At 44.5% G+C, this 21054-nt stretch overlaps 2 long non-coding RNA genes across 2 annotated transcripts in view; both read left to right on the top strand.

The window, feature by feature from the left end:
- The first annotated feature begins 2817 nt into the window (after window positions 1-2817).
- Window positions 2818-9119, top strand: LOC110476875 (uncharacterized). The gene is made up of 3 exons (XR_013340782.1): window positions 2818-2948; window positions 5308-5394; window positions 9070-9119. It is a non-coding gene; the product is annotated as an uncharacterized LOC110476875 (long non-coding RNA).
- Window positions 9120-10687: 1568 nt separating this feature from the next.
- The window catches only part of LOC110476876 (uncharacterized), a 113270-nt gene continuing 102903 nt past the window's right edge, over window positions 10688-21054 (top strand). The window contains exon 1 of the long non-coding RNA XR_013340781.1: window positions 10688-10722. This is a non-coding gene — a long non-coding RNA (uncharacterized LOC110476876). The remainder of the gene's footprint in view (window positions 10723-21054) is intronic.

The raw sequence follows: 21054 nt of genomic DNA on the forward strand, positions 1-21054 counted from the left end.
CAGGAATTTCTGGCAGCTCCTTGTCAGTGCCTTTCCCTTAGCCTTTCCCAAAGATGGCAATGCTGCCAAGTACATCTCCAAGTGCTTTGCAAACGTGACCCATTAGCAGTGTCTTCAGCACAGAGACAAGGCTTGCGGCACGTGGGGAGCTCAGCCAAAGCCTGCTGGGGGTCGGGGTTACCCTGTCCTGCTGGTGGGGCCTTCTCCTGTGCCCGAGGCAGAGCTGGGCCCGGCATGGAGCGGGGCTGTGGGCAGGCGAGGGGAGATGTCGGGGCTGGAGCAGGCGAGGGGAGTCGGGGCTGGAGCAGGCGAGGGGAGTCGGGGCTGTGGGCAGGCGAGGGGAGTCGGGGCTGGAGCAGGCGAGGGGAGTCGGGGCTGGAGCAGGCGAGGGGAGATGTCGGGGCTGTGGGCAGGCGAGGGGAGTCGGGGCTGTGGGCAGGCGAGGGGAGTCGGGGCTGCGGGCAGGCGAGGGGAGTCGGGGCTGGAGCAGGCGAGGGGAGTCGGGGCTGTGGGCAGGCGAGGGGAGTCGGGGCTGGAGCAGGCGAGGGGAGTCGGGGCTGGAGCAGGCGAGGGGAGATGTCGGGGCTGTGGGCAGGCGAGGGGAGATGTCGGGGCTGGAGCAGGCGAGGGGAGTCGGGGCTGGAGCAGGCGAGGGGAGTCGGGGCTGCGGGCAGGCGAGGGGAGTCGGGGCTGCGGGCAGGCGAGGGGAGTCGGGGCTGCGGGCAGGCGAGGGGAGATGTCAGGGCTGGAGCAGGCGAGGGGAGATGTCAGGGCTGGAGCAGGCGAGGGGAGATGTCGGAGCTGGAGCAGGCAGGGGGAGATGTCGGGGCTGTGGGCAGGCGAGGGGAGATGTCGGGGCTGGAGCAGGCGAGGGGAGTCGGGGCTGGAGCAGGCGAGGGGAGATGTCGGGGCTGGAGCAGGCGAGGGGAGATGTCGGGGCTGGAGCAGGCGAGGGGAGTCGGGGCTGTTCGCTGGCCTGCCCGGCCATGGAGCACGGTGCCCAATTAGCGTGGCAGCTGCTCCCGTTAGCAGGGCTTTCCTTAGGCGCCTCACTAGTGCTCGTGATAGCAGCTAAGGAGAGAAAGGAGGAGGAAATTGCATCTATATTTAATTAATACTGCATCCATATTTTATTACAGAGAGCCCTTAGGTGCAGGAAGATTCTCAGTGAGAACAATTGCTTTGGAGGGCTGAAGCTATTGTATGGTGCTGAGGAGGTGAACTTTGGCTTTAAAAACAACTCCAAATTCTCTGCAGGGTAACCTGGGAAAGCCCAGAAACCCTCAGCTGCTCACCTCTTAGCCTCAGGCTGAAAAGCAAGTGGCAAATTTGCTGATAATTCATATTTGATTAGCTTTAATGTCTTCCAATATTGCAAGCAAGAAAGGTCCAGTGGCTGCAGACAAAACCCACACTGATTATTTTTTCCTTTTGATAAGCTTCCAGGACTGGAGAGGTTTCCTTGGACCTTGGGCCAACAAGAAGGCATTTTATGGTCCAGTCAGAGAAGCAAAAATAAGCCTGTGTGTTGGAATAGCCTGAGCCTCTTCAAATATTTTGTACACACCCTTCATGGCCCATTAGTACCATTGTTTTGTTCAGTCAGCATGTGGTACAGCCCTTCTTGTACGCTGCAAAACATTTTCCAGAATGCTGTTGTACTCTGTGGTTTCCATTATAATAAAAATATGCAAACAATTGCTATCCAAAGAAAACTAACTACCATTTAATTTTTAAATCCTCCTTCTCCTTTCACTGATTCCACAGTTTTTCCTCGGTAGTATCCAAATTTTGGGGAGGAAGGAGAGCTGAAGACAGAAGTGTTTACAGAAAGGAGGATTTCTGCCTTTTCACAACTACAAAAGAGCCATTTGTTGCCTCAGATAACTCCTAAACAAACTGCTGCCAAAACAATTAGTGTTATTTTTCTATTATCCTCCTATTTGAGAGTAAATAGCCATTTCATGAATATGTTAATTATCTGGTCGGTGCGGAAGATAAGTGGATGTTGTATCTTCACAAATGATGATACCTCTTCTATTGTATACAGAAATTTCCAACAGTGATTTTCCAAGTATTTGGGGTCAGGTGACTGCGGTTAAACTGCTCGCAACTGGACCTTTTGCTTTGATAATTTAAAGATTTAGCAAAGATTGAACAATTGAGTAAATTAAGATTTAAAAAAAAAATTTAAAGAAAAAACAGGCAGCTGAGCAATAAGAACCAAATCCCTACAACAGCTGAGCTTTTAAATCGTGTTGTATTTCTGTATTAAGTTTTAAAGGCTAACAGAGAGGTTCTGGGAAAAAAATCACTTGTGTAAGTAGTGCAGGGCATATGTCTGTGTACTATTAAATACATGATATTTTTAGAGGTAAAGTAATACAGTGTTATTCTATTTAAACTGGGCTGTCGTCAGGATAGAAATTATTTGTGAATTTATTTGTCAGTACAAAATGCAGGTTACTAGATAGATATGTTTGTTTATGTTTTAAATCATCCAAGTACTTATTTTAATGATACTGTGCTTATTTAGGCTCCAGAGAAGCACTAAAGTGCTGATTTTCCTTTTGGAGATGTGTACATTTAGGAAGAAAAATTCAATATTCTGCAAAGTTGAATGCACCATTGTGCCAGATAATTAAAATGTAAATTTAAGTATCTATGCCTGCTTTGTGATTTTTTTAATACTTTTAAGTTAGTTGTCTTTTAAAACATGTGGTCAGCTGTTGTATTCACATATGGTCAAATGATCAAAGTCTGAACTCCTCTCTAATTGTCCCCTGCTGCTTGTCTGCTCTGTCCATGATCAAGGCCTCAGCAGGTGATAAGAAAGGCATGAGAACAGGCTGGAAGGAGAATGAACTACTGAGGGGCCCAAGCTGAAAGAAATAAAGACTTCCAGTACATCACCCTGACAGTAAAGAACCAAGAAAAAGTGAAGTCTGGTTAGTTCTTATTTTTTCTTTCTTTCTTGCCCTTTTCCCCCCCTTGCTCACAAATCTGCATATATTTTTTTAACAGCAGAATGCAAATAGGGTCGTCTCTGTGTATTCTCAGCTCATATAAAAGGCAGAACCAAACAGCCTTCTGCAGACATGTTTATTTACTTGTGAGGAGGAGGAAGCTGCTAAGTCACACAGTTTATAGTATTTCACATGTTTGTGGAAATCATTGCAATTCTTTTCACTTGTGCTTGTCATTGTTTGCCTGGAGTTCACTTTGCCAGATGGTGCTTTATTGTCACTGGTGTCCACACCTCACTCTTGCATCACTTCAAGACCAAATGGTGTGAAGAGCTTTAATACTTAGAGGATTTAGTAAAAGTAAATCCACACTTTGTGGAAGGTTCATTCTCAGCTATTCAAGCAGGTCTAGCACTGATTCAGAGAGGGAGTAGCTGACCCCAGGAGTGAAGAAAGGATGAAATAAATGGATTGTCTTTGCCACTCCTGCTCGTCCCCTGCTCTCTTGCAGTCAAAACGCTGATAGAAAATTAAGGATCAATATTAGATTTAGAATAAAGAGTTAACAGTTAAATAAAGGAAGGTGCATTGTCAGATTCTCCTCACCTCCCCCCAGTCAGTGTAGAAAACAGCTGGCTACATTTCTAAAGTTAAATTTCTTAGGCTTGCAGTAATATATTTGTATGCATCGTGTTTTTGGAACCACGTGAGGATTAATTTTTTACATTAATTTGCATGCAAATAGAGTACTCCCTTTTGGCTTTTGCAGAGTCGTTTCTTAATGTTTGCAAACACTGTCGCTCAGATGCAGGAAGTGCCATTGCTCCATTTTACAGATGAGGAAGCAGTGGCTGGCTGAGAAAGGAGTACTGTTCAGACTGTCATTCAAACGTGGGGGTTTTGGGCAATCTATATTTCATTATTTAAAACAGGACTGAGTGCCTGTTTCTCTATTTTTGCAGGTAACTGAAGTCTGTGTGTCCAAGTGACTACAGCAGTAGGACAGGACAGAGGAAGTGTGTGTCTCTGCATGGACAGGCAGTATTTCAGCAGGAGGCAGATGTGAGAGGATTTAGAGGATATTGTAGAAAAATCCTTGCGGTGGTTATTATATGGCTGTGTAAAACGGCAAACAGGTTAGTGGGTATATCCACAAGGAAAGAGTACACATCACAACTGTAGCCCCTGCAAGGAGGCAGAGCTATGTTCATTGCCCCAGGTTTTTTCTGGGGTCAGCTCCAGAGCATTCTCCCTGTGGGCCACGTGGGTTTTAGGAAGGACAATTCTTGGAACAGGTTTGTGATGGAAGAGGAGACTGATGTACAAGGAGGGTGGTAGAGAAAGAGGATTATGATCATGTGTCTGCACGGGGCAAAGGGTGAGAGAGACGTGAGACAAAGGGTTTAGAACATTTTGACTGTGGAGATTTGTGGGAGGAAGGGCCCCAGTCCTGCTGGGGATCTGCTGAATCCTGTCTGCCTCAGCAGGGACCCGTGGAAGGGAAGCCCTTGGACATGCCGGTGCTTTCCCTCCCTCCCTCCTGTGCTCCCTTCTGGAGAGTGAGCTGCTTCCACTTGGTCGTGCTCAGGTGGCTTCCTGAGCCGGGCTGAGGAGCCAAGGGCCAGCACAGGCTGTGTGTGGCAGCATGGCAGAGCTGCTGGCTCTGTGTGCAGGCAGCACAGAGGCTGCCACGCCAGGGCACAGCAGCAGGCTGGACAAATGAGCTCGAGAGACAGCCAGAGCTCTGGGAATTCATCCTTGCCTCTCAGGGCATCTTGCACATCCCATGTACTGCTAGGTCCATCCCCCTGTGGGGTGATACGCAGCCCTTCTGTCAGGATTTGCCATGTTCCAATGACCTTCCTGTAAATATTTATTGTCCAGAACACCCAGAAGTAGGAAATGTCTACTGTGATGGCAGACAAACATGGGAACAGAGGCAGCCACATTAACCAGCTTACACACTGTATCTTCTGCCATTTGGTCCTCTGTTTCCTTCAGAATAAAACTGGCAGTGCCCAGAGAGAGCTCTTGAGAGTCACCTTTGAACCTGGACATTTTAAGCTGGTGTGGCCTGTCTACCTTCAACACACTTGAGATGTTTATTTTTTATAGAGAATTCCCAGTCTTGTCTGTGAATTCTGTTTCCTGAATGGTCTTTTTGGTTGAACATGTGGATTTTTATGCATACAACAATACATGGAATACACTGAAGTAATGAATGTAAATGCTTTTTATGTAATACTGCATTAACCTTGCAGACTTAAATGGTTCAGTGAGGACTTACTGGTCATTGTAACTGTGAATAAACTTACATATTCTTGTTTTCATATTGGTTCAGGTTCCTTTCCTGGTAGATGCTGGTCTTTCTGCGAGCCCATGGAAAGTTCCTGAGAAGAGAGCTCTCCATACCTGCTGCTGATAGCAGGTAGTGTCATGCTGTTTTCTTGGAAAATGTGTTTGGATACTATTTTCTAGAATAAACAAGTTTAAGTGGCCGAGAAATAAAATAGATTCCTCCCACTTCTCTCCTTCCCCCATGTGCTCATAATAAGTGGCTGAAGTAAAAAAAGAAAAGGTAAGTGGTTGATTCTCACTCCTGGAAATGGTCAAGAAAATTACAGAGCCAGCAAAATCAATTTTCAGGTTTTATAGTCCACAAGCCCAAGGAATTCTGCACAGTGCTCCCTGGGGTCTGGGTAGGTGTTTAATCTCTGAAGTTCTATACTGAGGAATGTTGAAAACAAGAAGTTTTTGGTGAGGTCACATGCTCCAGGAGGTTTAGGATCAACAGGAGGTGTGTGGTTTGTTTGCTCTCGTAGTGGTTTTGGGCAGTAGCTCTGACCAGTGGCTTTGGTGGGAGGGGGTGAGGTGCTGCTGAGGCTGGTTTTATATTGCTTTGTGAGGAGCTGAAGGGGACAGGTCACAGCTCTCCTTCCATGGCATCCTTATGCAGGAAGAAGAATTTGGTTTATTACTTTGCCAGCCTGTTGTGAGAGCTCTCTGCAATAACAGATTTTTGGGGAAGCACTCTTGGGCTAAGCAGGGCAGGCCCTGTGTGTGGTGGGATTTATTTCCTGCAGGATGTGATCCTGTGAGAGGCTTGTCCTGGCTGGATTGGGGTGACAGTGTGGGCCTACCCTGTCCCTGCATGGTGCCTCCAGCTGGCCACAGAGAAGGGTGGTCCCTGCTTTGGATGGGATTGTGAGGCAGAGGAAAGCAGGAGGCTTTCGCAGAGACTCCTGTGAGGATTTTGGCTGGTGGAGGGAGAAAGGACCTTTCTCTGCACTGTGGGTCAAGTGGTGGGGTAATGAGGAGAAGAGCCCTGATGTGCAGAAATGCTGCCTGTCAGAATGACTACTCTGCAAATCTACTTAAAAGTCATTTTCTGTGTGCCACCCTGAAATTCATCTGGCAATTAATGATAAGGTTAATATCTTACATGCATGGAGGCCAGAAAATTTGGAGGTAGTGTTGCCATAGCAACTGTATCTCTGCCCTCCTGGGCATAAGCATCCCTGTGGGGTCAGCCAGGGCTCAGTGCTGGGGGTGGGAAATGCCGCCGGCGTAGTAGCAAAGGGGTGGGAAAAGTAATAAAAATGTAAAAATAAACCCCAGTCTTTGATCTCGTTGTGTGCTGGCGGTGGAAGAGCAGTAAAAGGTGAAGCTCCTCTCCATTGTGTGTGTCAGAGGGAGCACTGCAGCGCTGCCTCAGGCTGTGCCAGGGAGCTGTGCCTTCAGGAGGGCAGGGCTCGCCGCTGGCTTCACTGGTCTGTTCCCTGGGCTGCTGGTTAACTGGGAAGAGGTGTCTTCAGTACAGTTCCACTATTCTCCTTCAGCTCCTACAGCTAAAATCCCAGTGCAGAAAGGAGACACCCACTCCAAAAAACATAAACTCCAACAGTCATATATACTCAAGAAGGGTTCTCTTGCTCTTCCATAAATTGTGAAGCCATTTAATTCAAATCTGAGAACTACAGAGCGCTTGCTTTCGTACACAAGTGTGTTTGTGAGCACTTTGCCACGTGGCTGTGCATCCGGGTGGGAGGTGGCAGGGGAAGCTCTGCTCTCTCCTCTGGGCCTGTGAGCAGGAGCATTAGGTGCTGTCACCACTGAGACCACAAGTCCTCCTTCCTCAAGTCTGCAGTGTCACTGCCTGGGACTCTGGGACTCCAGCGTGTCCAGGCTGTTTTAGTACAGATGGTTTTAGGCTGTTAGAAACCCCTGTGGTGAATGATGCGGCTTCTCTTAACTGCAAAACATAAAAGGAATTTTGTGGGGAAATCAGAAATGATGAGTTGGCTTTCCCTGATTTAATGAACTAAATGTTCAAATCTCAGTAGCATTGCAGAGATTGTGATTCTTGTTTCAGTCTCCAAGCTTCACTCCCGAGTGATCTCTATTGTTTTGCCTTTGAGAAATGGTTTGGTTTTCTGCTGCTGTCTTTTTGGAGTAGATCTGTGCTTAGGTATTACCACAAAAAAACAGGTAATCTTTTAAACTGAAGAAAGTGTCAGCTGGTTGCTGGCAGATACCTCTCATCTGGGAAAGACTTTGGCTCATATGCTGGCTATCCCTGCTGAGATAAAGCGAGCAACTGGAGCAAATGAAGCACTTAAGAAGTGTGTTAGAGCTTCTCCCATAGTATGCAAACGAACTGCAAATAATCTGTGTTCCTGCAGGAAGCCCTTTATGAAAAGCAATGGGCTGGAAAAGGAAATGGAGGGCCTTGGCACTGGTGAGATTATTTACATGGCATAAGCACCGTGTTTGCTGTGTGGTTGGGCTACAATAATAAAGTCTGCTTTCCCTGGAAGGTTGTGGTTCTCGGAGGTAGGAGATGAAAGATCTACAATGATAAAGTGGTACATCTCAGGGCATTTTATTTTTTATTAAAGCTTTTTTTTTTTTTTTCAGCAAGTGCATACCAAATGCCAGAGGGAAAGCCTATTGTGTTACCAGACTAATGTCAAAACATGCACAGAGGTCATGCATTTGTGTTCTTGTCCTGAGACGTCATCCTAAGACACTTTGGTTTATTTGAATAAATACATGTATTTGCCAATGGTTCACAAGAATCTGACATAAGAATCCTCGCAAAGGTACATGATGACTGTGCCCTGAAAGGCAGTGTTTATGGAGAAGGTGCTTTCTGTGCACTGGTGTTCAGTGTTGAAATTTGTTTCTTCAGTTTATGTTCCTTTATTTTTAAGGGTGCATAACTTGGTGTAGTTTTGGAAATTCGGGGCAGATATAACTTAAGCAGATTTATGTGACTACACACAATACTTTGTTGTTGGATGCAGCAGTAGTTGCCATAGCAACTGCAGGATCCCAAACTGTTATGATACCTCCAAGAAACAGGTTGTCTTTTGGAAGAATTGCAAGCAATTTAACTTTATTATACAGTAGCCTTAGCTTTAGGGGATAAATGATATCTCCAAATGTATGCTTCTTGCCATGTTGGGATCTTCATGGTTTATTTCAATGATGACATTTTTTCACTTTGCTGTATTTTTTTTTTTTGTCATAATAATTTTTTTCTGAGCTGAAGGAATAGGATATGTTTTAAACTGCTCATCATTATTAGTTCTGTATACCATCATAGTTCTAATCACTCTTACAAACTTTGAGATCTTCCTGCCACCACTTAAAAAGAGAATAAAAAAACCAGGGAGGAGGTCAGTGGCATTTTTCCCCTGTTTTTTTTTTTTTTTGTTTGTTTTATCCTTAAATAATATATCCCAAATGGAGATGAATTTACCTTCCTAACAGCCATGACCAAGGTACTGTCCCTGCTTCACAGGTGGCTGACTTGTTCACTGAGGAGTTAACAGAGTTCTGTAAGACTGAAGATGAATCTGTTGAGAGGTGGGCTAGGTCTCATAAGTGGTTAGGGGAATAATGAACTAAGGCCCTGCAAGCAAAATTTTCCATGGGAGGTGACAAAATAAAATGTGGATTTTCTTGCAGCCATGTCCTACTCCTGCAGACAAATCAATATAAATAACCAGCTGTATCAGGGGAGTTCACTTGTGTATAGTATTTGGCTCAGATGGTTTATTTTTGTGATTTCAGATTTATTTTCTTTCTTTTCTTTTAGAAAGGTCATGGTAATGTGTCCCAGCTCCTGAGAGAGTTGGGATTGTTGAACCTGGAGAAAAGAAGGCTCCAGGGTCTCCTGGAGCCTCTTCCAGTACCTAAAGTGGCTACGAAAGAGCTGGAGAGGGACTTTTCAGAAGTGACGGGGCAAGAGGAAATGGCTTCCAGCTGCCAGAGGGCTGGTAAGATGGAATTTTGGAAAAAAGTCTTCCCTGTGAGGGACAGATTGCCCAGCCAAGGCCAGGTTGGATGGAGCTCTAAACAACTGGGATAGTGGAAGGTGTCCCTGCCCTTGGCAGGGGGTTGGAATGAGATGACCTTTAAAGTTCCTTCCAACATAAAGCATTTTATGATTCTATGAAGTCATGTTATAGATCAGTCGGGGAACTAAAATGTGTCTGTGAAAACAGAAGAAATCAAGAGAGTTTCTCAGTTCCTATTAATAACACATGCAGGGGATCTACACACATTCAGGTTAACTCTTAATGGGTTCATTTTCTTAGAATTTGGTACTTGCTTTGTGAGGCCAAAGAGCTTTAGTTGTGCTCCAGGGTGTCAGGGAATGCATTGGAACAAAACAAAATGGTTTTATCCTCAGACCACTTCCAAGGGGAGCCCAAGACAAGGGCTTGCAGATGGGGCTGTGTGAGGGACTGATAAGGGGCTGGTCTGTGGATGTCTCTCAGGAAAGGTGCTGTTTAGGTGCTGGAAGGTGTTTGTTTGCATGCTGGCTCAGGCGGCTTTGAAGGCTGGCTTGAAGACAAACAATGAAGCACTTCAGGGATGGCTGTTGGAAGCTCTTCCTTGCAGGAGTGGCAGCAGGGGGAAAGCACAAAAAGGGATTTTGTTAGAAAACACAGAGTCTAGGCTAGGAACAGAAACTCTGTGTAAAACAGACCTTTATCATCTCTTCCTCTTATTCATCAAACTTGAGGAGGAATCTGGGTGTCCCCCAAGGTGGCTGCATTTTGAAAAACTCAGGAATGTGGTATTGCTGAGTGCAGTTGGGCTTTCCCAGTGGTGCTCCCTGGTAAAGCCCTGTGTTCTTATGTGAATGGCTGGTTCTTTTCCTTCTCCAGGGAAAGGGCTGGGATGCCATGCCTGCTGGGAATAGCTCAACCAGGGACCTGTACCAGAGCCTGCACTGCCAACAGCAGCACTTAACGGGTTGGCAATGACTTGTGCAAGGGTGGATGCTGAAAAGGAGCCACTTTCTGGTTATTTGAGTCCAAGTGGTATCTCTGACGTGGGAGTTCTGAGACCTACGTGCTGTGCATCTTTACAAGGTGTTTGTATACATTTGCCAGCCTTAAGTGCTCAAAATTCATGAGTTATACCTCAGAAAATTCATGAGGATGGGGTTTTTTATTTTTAATTTTTTTTTTTTTTTTTTGCATGTGTTGTCATGTTTACGAGCTTTTAGGTCCAACTGTGTTGCCTATTTCAAGGTTTTATTTGCAACTGCGAATTGGAAACTTATTTTTATGGTACATGTTCTTTTTTTGTACAGAGCCTAGATTTGGGTGAGTCACGTGCCTGCAGGTTCTGAGGCTTCCTGGAAGCTCCAGCTGCTGCAAGACTTGGGATGAACTGCAGGAGTGTGCAGTGCTGCTGGTACAAGGAGGTCTTTTCATTCAGCATCCTTTTGGCTCACGTGGGTATAAAATGGGGCTGAATTAGTCTTTTCTTCCCTCCTGACATTTGGCTGGGTGGGAGGCTGATTCCTGATAGGTTTTAATGCAGTGTTTGAAAACATAATTTTCTCTCAGTTTTACATGTAATTTGCCCGTATTATTACTATAATATGATTTTTATTCCTCTCGAGGCTGTGCAAGTCTTCAGGATACTCTTAATATGTATGGTGGGAAATTGGCTGTTTGCAAATTAGTAACAAACTATAATAATTACTTTGCTTTCCCCTTGAAATGGTAATCTGAAGCTTTGATGACCACAAAATTCCCATGTAAAGCCACACAGATCTTCAGCTGCATTTGTTGGATCTATTTAGATCCCTGCTTGGTGTCTAAAAGAGGCAATAATGTCTGCAAACATCTCTGGCCATTTCCTCCCACTCATTGCTCGGTGTGGCTTCTGTCTGCTTGGATATCTATATACAGCCCAGCTGTAGGTGTGAGTTTTTGTGGTTTGACCTGTTTCCATAAGTTAAAGTTGTGAGGATGGAGATGCTGATGTGCGAGCCGGGACAAAACAGCCCTGGGGGCAGGGATGCTCCGGGATCGGTTTCAGCCTTCTCACCCTCCGAGGAAAGCAAACAGGGGAATAAAGGCCACACAAGAAAGTGAGGATATCATCTTAAAGAGAGCCTCTGCTACAGAGGATATCCCGTGCAGTGCTGCTGAGCATCTTGAGAAGCAAACCAATAGCATTAGGGTGGAGGAATTCCTACTGCATCCCCCTCCCCTAACCCCCTCAGCTCAGCCTCCGGATCAAAAAGGCAGCAGCCTTCTGTCTGCAAGAGAACAGAGCCTGTGGAGGAGAGCTGCCACAAGGGAAAGCTGCTCTCTGAAGATGCTTGAAAAACAAAACAATGGCACATCAGCACAGTGTGAGGTGCTTACCTGGGTCTGGAGAAGCCATGTGTGCTTGGGGTAGTGAGAGCCTGCCTTCCCTCCCTCTTGAGTGGTGAAACTTCATTTCCATGTACTCACCAGGCCTGGGGCAGCATTTCTAGGAAAGGCAGTTTGGTAGAGGGGGATGCTGCATGCAGTGCAGTGCTTCAGGAATTGCTTTCTGTCTTCTGAGGGCTGAAATGCCCCAACACAAACCATTTTGCAGTGTGCCCTGGGGAGCAGGATGTCAATGGGATGTGCCAGCAGAGTTTTCTTATCTTGAACATGTGATGGAAAAGATTGGGAGAACTTTTTCTGAAGGTTTTTCTGTCCCCAAATTCTTGTCATTAGCCTGACCTCTTTCTGCACCTGACAAAATCTCTCTCAGTGGGCTGGTTTTAGTGTAACGATGTGATATTAAGGAGACCAAAGTGGTGAACAGTTCCTGAAAGACACACTGATGTGTGCCAGGTGCCTGAAAGGATGTGTCCAGGGCTTTTTTTCCCTCTTGCTCTCTCTTGGTTTCCCTGGAAGCTGTTTGCTGCACGTCTGCTGTTGCTGACCCACTGCATGGGAAGCCTTGAGTAATCCCACACTGCTCTGAGCATGTTTGAGAAGTTTTGTATGACAAGATCGCTGAGTGTCCTGCCCTTTGCTCTGCCCCCTCTCGTGTTTGTCACATCTAATAATGGACAGAAATGTGGTGTGTGCCACTGAACACGGGGAATTTGTTTGTATTCCATGTTTGCCACAGCCTTTTAATTTGAGGAGGGAGCGTGGGAGCAGGGAATGGCTAAGAACATTTCTCTTTGGTAGCTCTCTGCTGCAGGCTAGATACAGTTCTTAGGGAATTATGTGAACTTGAGCTGAGTGCTGGGCTTTAGAGTGGCAGTGGTGTCTGGAGGGGCAGTGCTAAGTGCTTTAAAAGCACTGTGTCTGTTGCAGGCCTTGGTGAAGGGTGGTGAGACAAGCTGTTACCTGTGCTCTGTTATCTGAGTAGGGGTGTCGGGCACTGCAGTTTCCAGCCAGGATGCTGCCACATTTTATTTTGCAAGGGAAGTTCTGTGGAAAGGTCACTCAGGCTGTCTCCAGCCCTAGCCTAGGTGGGTGCTCATACACACTCTGAGCTGTGCTTGTGCTGCTGCCAGGTGCTGGACTGCCCTGCTGCAGGCAAAGAGAGCATTTGTCCCTAACCTCCATGCTGGCACATCTTGGGCTTGTTCCTTGCAGAGATACCACCTAGTCAGGTAACAATAACAAGGTGTAAAAGTGCAGAAGAATCCTAACTTGTGAAATCCTGATGATTTTTCCATGCTTACATATTTGGTTGTTGAAAATGAGTATCTGGCCTTTATTTCTGTGCACATGCTCTCTGTTCCTAGATCTAGCAGATGTTGTTCCAACAACCATCTCCCATCTTTTCTCCCTCCTTTTTATTCCTTTCTTGCATCATGGTGAGTAAATAAGGGCACTGTTGTTAGGTTGAAGACTTCAGTTGTCTTTATTGCCTAGTCCAAGGGAAAATGGGACAAGTGTAGCTGGAATATTGGCAGGAGAGGAAGGCACACATAAGAAATTATTTCTCATGAGGCCTCTTTTCCCTTCTTAGCCTGTATCAAAGGGGATAAGGTCTACTTTTGGATACATGTGAGTATTCAGCAGTCAGCAGGGAAGCTTCCACAAGACAAATAAAGTCCCTGACATATCACAAAGGCATCTGCCTTCTTCTCTAGACTTTGTAAGAAGTGTGAGATCTTAAATGAGACTGGGAAATTAGGTGAATTGTGCCACTAGGAAAGCATTTTTGAGAAGCATCTGGTTCAGGATTGTACAATGTCTAGAATGGATGCTTTCTGGGACAATTCCCCATCCAAGGCTTGATTCCATTTGCTTTATGTCAAGCCCCTTCCAGGAGCATATTGCAGAGATTTCTGAAACTATGACAATCAGACCAGAGTGGGATTGTGGAGCATGAGAGCTTTGTCAGTGAGATACTGCACCCAAGTGAAGAAGCCCTGCTGACAGGGTAATTTCACTGCTGCTGGGACCAGGCTGCCATTTCCAAAGGAAGTTTTGTGCATGCATTGGCTCTGTGCACAGGAGGAGCATCCTCTGGGATGGCTGAGGGCAGGATACATTGCCAGGATTAGTGCTGCTCATGGGTAAAACCTGGCAGTTCCCTATTATCCAGAATATTTTAGTAGTATCTTTAGGGTATTTTTTCTGAGACACACATTTTTGGATGACTGTTCTTATCTTTATTTATGTTTTCATAAGCATTACCAATATCCTTCTCACTTGCAGCTGGGAAATCAAAATACAACAAGTTTTATTTATTTGTTTGTTTTTACCTCATGTGGTTGTTTTGGGCTTTGTTATCTCTGGTGCTCTTTGTGTGCCAATAACTTCTGAAGTCAAGCAATTTAATTGCAAAAATGAAGAAACAGAAAAAAGCACCACACAAAAGCATAAAAAATATATGGGAAAAGCCACCTACTTTGCAGTGTCCGTGAACATCTGCTAATGCAACATTTGCCAAATGGGTGGGGAAATTTGCAGGGAGAGGAATGTCATTCATGGTCCAAGCTAGGTATTACAAGTAGCTTCCCTTTCTGCCTTTCATCGTCAGAGCTGCCAGGCTCTAGGCACAAGCTTCTGCCCTGGGCCAGCCTCAGTCAGGGAGCATCTGCCTTCACATCTAACTGAGATGCTTTCTTTTCTGGACAATGTAATTTTTTTTTCTCTTTAAGAATTGGATCGTTATTTTGGAATTGAAAGCCTTTCAGTAAAGGGCAAGGGGAGGGGAAGTTTGAAGCTGTGATGGTGCTGAGGCACTGGAACATGCTGGCCTCAGAAGCTGTAGATGAGCCATCCCTGGAAGTGTTGGAGGCCAGGTGACTGAAAGGTGACTGAAAGGTGAATATTTGTCATACCTGGACAGAGCAGAGCCCTGGTGAGCCAGGTCAGTTTGGAGGGAAGGAGAAAGCTTCTGCCAGATCTGTTCTCTGGTTTGAGTTGCATGTTGTCCAGTTCTTATACTAATATATGTAACACTCTGCTTGGTTTTGGTATTGTGTCAGGCATTTTGTGGTAAGATGATCTTGGTTTGACAAAATCTGTGGGGATTTTTTCAAATTGTGCTCTTTCTGCTCAGTGTTCTGTTTCTGTGCCCTGTGGATGCACATGGATTATACTCTGTAAAATTATTCTAATGTTAAGTAGAGTGTGGATGGGATGAGGAAAGAAAGACTTTGAAGCAATGTGTTATAAGCTCATCAAAAGCCTGATAAAGTGTCAATTTTAAAAAATAGAGTAAACTGTAGATATTCTAATTTGGGATGAAACTGTATCAACATTTTAACATCTTCCATGGTGGCTGGAAAGTCTTGTTGACCAGAGAAAATGGCCTAAGTATGATGGCATTGTTACTTTGGTAGGAAGGGAAAGAAAATTAACATTAAATCAAAATTGTTTATTGCTTCAGAGACCTGATGACCTAGTGCATTATCAAAAGGAACTTGGAGAAGGTCCTCTTCCATAAAATTAACTCTGAATCTGTCTCTTACCAGTAGTTTGGGGAAGTAAAGCCACTAAGTGACGATGGCTGTTAGCAGCCAGTTCCCATGTCCTGGCTTGACTGCATTGCTAATTGGGGTGCAAAAACGGGGCAGCCTTTTCCAGGGAGTTGTGTGAGACCTTTGTGCACCTTTTTCTTTATAATACACTTCAACCTTTTCAAAAGTTACTTTTTTTTTTTTTTTTTTTTTGAGGAAATACGGGTTTTTGGTTTGCATTTTGAAACTTGTCTTCTCTTCCAAAGGAGAGCTTGGCACTGTGAACCTGCTAACTCCAGCAGGCATCCAACACATGCTCTGGAGAAGGTGATTATTCCCTGTCACTGGGGCAGGTGTCTTTTCCTGTGAAGATTTTGATGCCATTAAGGAGTGATGTCCTAAAGGGGTTTGTATTTTTAGAAGCTGTGATTTATGTCCTGTGGGCTCTGTCTTTAAATCATGCCTCAAAGAGGGATAGGTTATTTTACAGAGAATCCCATAAAGTAATATATGCTTCTGGTGTGACTTTCTTTAAAGCTCTGCATTAATTCCTGAGAGCTGAGGTCAGCCTGCCTGTGCTGAGATCTGCAGAATGACATTTCCATACTGGAGCTTATTTCCTGCTGATGTGAGAAGCAGGAATATACATAGCAGGAAGACACATTGTACTATTAACAGTAATGATAACAACCAATTAATACTAATGCAGTGCATTAACATTTTTTTTCATTGTCTCAGAGTACTTGGGAAGACCTCCAATCTATAGATAAATTAATGAAAGTGTTAATGATAATTCAGGTTTTGTAGGAATCTGTATCAGCCTCTGGTACATGTACAAACACTTCTTGGAAAGCTGCTCTGGAGCATACTTGCTCTGCTGCTCTGGAGAACCTGTGCAGGGTGGGGAGGCCTCTGAATTTCCCTGTCTCTCCTCAGCTCCTGTGAGCAGTGCTGCAGGTCAGCCTGAGAGTGCAGAGGAGGTGGCCGATGTGTGACTTCACTGAAATATTTCCTCCACTCCCCAGTAGCCCATGTAGTGTCACAATTTACAGCTCCCCACGGGCTGAGCAGGGCAGAAAGCTGCTGCTGTGCTGGGGTTTGGAGGTAAGGTACAGACACCAAAGCTCAGTGGGGTGTCCTTCCCAGCAGTGTGATCTGGGTGGTTCTGATCTGGCAAATACAACTTGGTTCACGGTGCGTTTAAGGAAATGGTGATGAATCTCTGATGGTGAGGCACTTAGGGAGGAGTCTAAGAAGGTTGTAATTTTTTCATGTGTAACTATGGAGGCGTGCTTTGATATCAGAGAGTTGCTTTCTAAATGAAGTTGTAAGAAACATTTAAATGTCAAGTATCCTTCATCTCATTCATTCAAGCAAAGAATATTTATGAGGATACTGTTAGTAAAGCATCTTTGCCTCTCTGACAGAGACCGGACTTAGGCAGGGTATTTGACAGTGGAAAAGACTAAGAAAGTGAGAAAAGGATGATTTCAATGAGTTACTTTGAATTTCTCTTGCATGCCGTTTTCTTTTAAGGGTTTTGTGAATTGCTCTGGAAATTTGCTAAGTATTAAAGGGAACAATGAACAGGGCCCTCTTTTTACAAAGACAAAGAAACAAAGATTTGAAGATTTTTCATTTTGCTTCAAAAATAGCTTGATGAAGATGGACATTATAGCAAATAAAATATCTAACTAGAGTGACCCTCACTGAAGTGATGTCAAGGGTAGTAAGTAATACAATTGTCACATTGTATGTAATCACTCCTTTGTAAGCTACTGAGGCACAATTATTTTAAGTAAATTGAAATGTCTAACAGGGACAATGCTGTTTTTCTTTAGCTAAAAATAGTAACATGAAATACTTATTTAATCTTTAAAATGTTTCAGGCTTTTCACACCAAGACTGGATAATTTCACTCTTTTGGTTTTGGTTTTACTCTTTCTAGCTAGTGTTTTTGCTCTGAAGCTTTCTCAGGATACAAGTATTTACCATTTTCCTCTAAAACAATGAAGTTATTAACCACTTAAGGTGATTATCTCCCTGAAAAGATTAAAAAGGTTTCATTTTTTGAATGGCACTCTTGAGATTTTGCTCAAGTGTTTGTGATTTGGAGTAGCTGCAAAATTGTTATAAGAAATATGACTCAAGAAAAAGCTTCTAAAATACCCACACATCCAGGAAGCAGTTTCAGGTCCTGAGTTTCTCTTACTGATGCAGGCAGGAAACACTGCACTCCTTGTCCTAGGGTGGCAGAATGGTCTGCACAGCCCTTGGGTTCTCCTTCCATCTCCAGGAATATGTCAGGAAAAACGTCAGGCAGGTTCCACAGATGTCAGCGCAGTCAGGGTTTGCTATGAGAGTCTCTGAGGAAATGGCTGTGGTGGCCTTCCCCTCCAGAACTGCTCTTTTCTGGCTGTGCTGTCTCTGCCCCCTTTGGATGAGATTTGCAGGAGCTGAGCCTGAGCACCTCTTCTCTCGGAACTCTGGGCTTTACTGTTCTCTATGGCATCCCAGATCCTTTATCTTTAGCCTTGATGTTCCACTACATTCTTGTATTTCAGCCTTTGAAAGATTTTACTCTTTTCCTCAAACACGCACAAAAATATTTTTGGAAGTTCCACTTATTGTCAAGGCTATTGGTGCTTCCAGTTTGCTGCCAGGGGTGCAGCCCAGAACTATTTTAGGTAGATCAAGGAACATGCCCAATTAGTAGTTAATTTTCTCCTTAGATGTTCAAAGATGAGTCCTCCTGTAGTACATTAGCATAATTTAAATATATTTTTCTTAATTATTAATTATTCTAAAGCTGTGTTTGCTCATGAAGCTCTTGCTACCCTTTTGAATTCAATTATTTATAAGTAATATGTTTAGCACATGTTTTTGAGGGAGCCTAGCCCTGTAAGTCAGACACTGACTGGTGTTTTGGTGTTGGTCAAATGTCCAGTGTCAGTGCCTGTGAAACTGCCTGAAAACTCTTACAGTAAATTTCCTGAATATACCCACAGAGGGCTGGAAAGCAATGTTGTGTCACAGGTGGATTTACCGGGGTCTCAACTCATCACACTGCCCTCCTCCCTTTGGCAGCAGGAATCAGAACTTTGACCGGTTACTGTAAAAGAAAGGAACATCACTGCCTGAACTTGAAAAAAGGGAATTCTTAGTGACAATCTTCATAGCATTTGATAGTTTCTTTCCTCAGGGCCCCATCACCAGTGGAGAGGTGCGGTGCCAGGCTACAGAGTAGGTTCTGTCACCTCAGCAGAGTCCCTTGATGTCCATCTGAAGGAGGGACAGGAGCGACTGCATTTGCTCAATAGAAGAGATTTCCCTGTAAGAATCTTGGGGAATGTGTGGACCAGCAGCTCTCCCTGAACCTTTGCCCTTGCATGGGGGCCCTTTTGTGATTCCTGTTTTCAAGTTAGCATGAGGCTTGCAGCTCAGGTTTCCTGATGAGTACTGAGCTGGCAGCTTCTGAGCGTTTGCTGTCAGGAGCGAAGCTGGTGCTGGGTGAGTGCCCAGGCTGGGAGTGTCTGCTCTTTACCTGTGCACTGCCTGTGCCAGTCCCCACAGAAGGGGCTGCTGCCTTTGTGGGACTGCGACAAAGGCCAGTGCCTGACCTCGATGAGCTGAACGAAGCCAGATCCTCTGGTCCTTAGTCTGACCCTGACTTAACAGGGCACTTCTAAGCTCTGCCATCCTGATTTTGACAATGTCCTGACTAATCAGATTAACCCCAGATCTCAAGTTTATTCTTTCTCCTCATAGGTAAAGAATACAATTTTTCCTGAGAGAGATTATTTTCCAATATCCATTTATGGACATGAGTTGAATAACTAAAAACAGTTACGGTTTCATCAGAGAGATGAGCTGCTAAGGTGGAAATGGTTAGATCACAGTATTGTTTGATTGAAGGGCAGTATATGCTGCTAGGTTCTAAGTTTTTCCCTAAAGAAATCAAAAACTTGTCAGATTTCAGCCTGGATCCTTATTTATCCATATGGAAGTCTCAGTCTTATGCTGCCAAAGATTTTGCAAGCTTTTCTTAGAAGCATATTAAAACCCTACTGTTGCCATATTTCATTTGGCAATAATTACGTCCTTTTCCTCTCTTCTGGATAATATTTAGCTTTATCATAATTATTATTAGTTGCTACTGTTCTGCTGGGAGCACTAGTTTGCATTTAATTACAGATCACTTGCAAATAGCCTATGTGGCCCTGATTCAGCAAACACTTTTAGCAGGTGTGTAATTTTAGAGCAAGTGAACGAGCCCATTTGGAGTTCCATGAAGCCCTGATACATTCTGTGCCTGGCACGCACTGAGCCCTGCTCTGAAGAGTGTCTCCATGCAGGTAGGGGCTGCTGTGTGCTGCTCTGGCCCCTGATCTCTGGGTGTGAGGCTGAGGCTGCAAATTGCCACACGTGTCATAGCTTAAGTTATCACCTTGAGTGGCTCTGAGCCTGCCCCTTAGCATTAGACAGAACTCGAGGACTTCTGGACTTCCTAGAAAGAACAACAGCTTTTTGTCAGCTTGAGACAAAGCAGACCCCTCTATCTTGCATGCTTCCTTGGCTCAGAATAAATTTTAGTCCGATTCTCTGTACTAGAAGTAAAACTTGGCTAAATGACCTACCAGGCAGCAGGATATGCCAGGCACATTCACAATGTTGTATAATTTAATTGGCTACTTGGAAATGCATAATAAAACACAGGGTGTTTGAGTTATTACTTAGCTGCCTATGTAATTACTTCTGTTTAATATTTAATTGTGTTGATCTGCCTGTCTTGTCTTTGTTCCACACAGAAAATAGATCCCCCTTTTTGTCTGTTCACAGGCACTGGGCTACCGGGTAGAGGGCTTTGCAGCTAATCTTCCTGATTGTTCAAATGTCACCGTAAAATGTTTAGCATCTTGATAACTCCAAGGCTATCAAAACAGATTGGATGGTAACAATTAAAATTATGCTAACATCACTAAAACAGATATAACGGAGTGATGCTTGTTAAGCACTTAATGATCCCTTTCTCCAAGGAATTCCATTTCAATTTCTTCATGCTGCCTGATTGCTTTAGTGCATCCTGCAGGTTCTGTGCACTGCTGCTCTGTGTAATACATATTCAAACCCTTCTCTGAGCTCTCATCATGCCAATCAAGGATGCAAATGGAGTCTCTATGACTGTGTGATCAGAATTTCTTGCTTGTTTGCAAGCCTGTAAATAATGGAGTGAATAAGGATCTGATGTGTAGCAGTATAAAAGTAATCAGACCTTGTATCTGGCTTCCAGTAAACATCAGTGTGGCCCTGATCCAACCACTGCTGTCATCAATGGGAGGCTTTCATTGACTTTAATGGGAGTTGAATTAGGCCTTGTCTGAGGCTTGAAAATTCAGCTGCAGCTCTTGGGGCTGCTCCTTGTCTGGTGCAACCTAGCTTTGTGCTCCTGCAAATCAGGCAGCTTATCTGCCTCTCCCTGCCCAGGACGTGGCAGGCAGAGCCTGCCCTGAGCTGCTGTCAGCCTCACTGCAGCTTTCTGTGCCAGCCCAGCTCTGGGCTCTGCTTCATTCAGCTGTTCACTCACGAGCTTCACTGCTCTCTGAACAGTGCCTGAAATGTATAATTATCTTTGGAAAAACCTTTTACTTGAATTCTAATAATTGTTATTTTGAACTTCAGTTTTTTTATATTTTCATTGTTTATAAAGGAACAGTAGCTATTCCTTTTGCTTTACTTTAGCTGCAAGGGAAAAATGAGCCTAATTAGCAAAACCAAAAATAAATTAGGTTGATCAGAAAAGCAATTCTTGCAAATCTGCAAACCTTCCATTGCAAATGCAGATATGAAAAAGGATAAAGATTT

This window comes from Lonchura striata, chromosome 14, assembly GCF_046129695.1.
Source record: "Lonchura striata isolate bLonStr1 chromosome 14, bLonStr1.mat, whole genome shotgun sequence".
NCBI classification, from domain to species: domain Eukaryota; kingdom Metazoa; phylum Chordata; class Aves; order Passeriformes; family Estrildidae; genus Lonchura; species Lonchura striata.